This window comes from Bison bison, unplaced genomic scaffold, assembly GCF_000754665.1.
Source record: "Bison bison bison isolate TAMUID 2011002044 unplaced genomic scaffold, Bison_UMD1.0 scf7180017864078, whole genome shotgun sequence".
Lineage (NCBI taxonomy): Eukaryota > Metazoa > Chordata > Mammalia > Artiodactyla > Bovidae > Bison > Bison bison.
In genome coordinates, this window is record NW_011494650.1 from 82,377 (window position 1) to 83,976 (window position 1,600).

The 1,600-nt window shown below is 48.1% G+C and overlaps 1 protein-coding gene across 1 annotated transcript in view; it reads right to left on the reverse strand.

Annotated features, from left to right (window-relative positions):
- The window catches only part of ZNF250 (zinc finger protein 250), a gene marked incomplete at its 3' end in the record, with an annotated part of 14,809 nt that overhangs the window by 12,308 nt on the left and 901 nt on the right, over positions 1-1,600 (reverse strand). The window lies entirely within an intron of this gene.

Here is a 1,600-nt window from a genome sequence, read left to right on the forward strand (position 1 = left end):
TGCCTGGAGAATCCCAGGGACGGGGGAGCCTGGTGGGCTGCTGTCTCTGGGGTCGCACAGAGTCGGACACGACTGAAGCGACTTAGCAGCAGCAGCTCTTGCTGGAACTGCTGAAGATCTTCCTCCCAAAGACCCCACCAACAGTGACAGGCGTGACAGGCACACTTGCAGTCCCTGGTCTGGGGTGGACAGCTCCAGGGTCTCCCCACTCTTCCTCACCATCCTCACCCCCAGGTTTTCCCGCTGGAAGACCTGCTCCTCTTTCTTCATCTGCTCGAAGCCTGGCCTGCCAGGCTGGAAGCACCTTCCAAAGAAGCAGTTCCGACCCACCTGTAAGCCCAAACCACAACCCTGCATGCTTCAGAGGAAAATGATCACAGACGTGTATCCACACAGGTAGCTTTTCTACACAGCAGCAACACGGAGTCAGAAAATATTCAGGGAAAACAGTTCTAGTCACAGACGGCAAGAAACAAGGTTAAAGTAAACCTTAGAAATATGTTAATGCTGCCCCCTGTACCCACAAAATCGTAGTGCAGAGAGCCAAGCAGTCCTGGACTAGAAAGGGCAGAGTAGGGCCATATCTATAAACAAACAAGATAGGCCAGGCATTCAAATCCTGGGGAAGATGTTCCAGTAACCTCACTCAGACAACAGGTCTAAAATTAGTCCTTTGCACAAAGCTCAACCAATCTCCCAGAAAGCTAAGCAAAAGCAGAAATTAGCCTCTCCTCTGGGGTCCCAGCAGCCTGTCCTCACGCCTCAAGAGTGTACTATCCTTTATTTGCTGAATAAAACTGAGCTGTAACTGAGCTTTAAAAAATAACAGAAATTAAATGAGATCATTTCATATCATACACTGAAAGCACACAGCTAATGAATGAAAAAGAGCTAAATTTTAAAATTATGATAAAAAGAACCTGAATAAACTCTGGGGAGCAGAGACCCACAGATTTGGATGAAAATCAAAACCTTTTCACATCAAAACAACATAAATGCCAGAAATGGGCCCAAGATTTGGGAGAATTTAACACTGGACAAAGGTGGTTTTCCAAATCAACGGCGAAATGAGTTATTCAATAGTGTCAGAAATACCAGGGTTTAGGGAAAACACTGAAGCTGGATTTCCAACTTTCCCCACATCAAAATGATTCCAGATGGAGCCAACGTTTCACAAGTACCAGAGAAAACGAGTTTATTTTAGAACTAAACTTAGAGTAGGGAAAGCCCTTTAAGACACAGCACAAAGCCAAAAGCCTCGAGGCTAAATATTTGACCACTGAACACTCGAAATCTTCCATCTTAGAACAAAACATCACAACCGGAGTCAGATGATAGTCTGAGAACAAAGTCTTCGATACACCCGTTAAAGAACCGAGCTGATCAGAACCGAAACGCCAAGCAGCGCACACCGAGGGTCCGGCTTCCCGAACCCGAAGCGTCGCGCTGGGCAGGCGCCCGCGGACCCCGGGAATGGCTGCTCGCGCTCACGAAAGGGGCTTTCACAAACAACCGAGAGACGAGCCTCGATAAAAATGGAGGCGGGAGTGGACTCGGGAAGAAGCACTCTCCGCGGAGAGATGCCAACGGCGATCCCAGT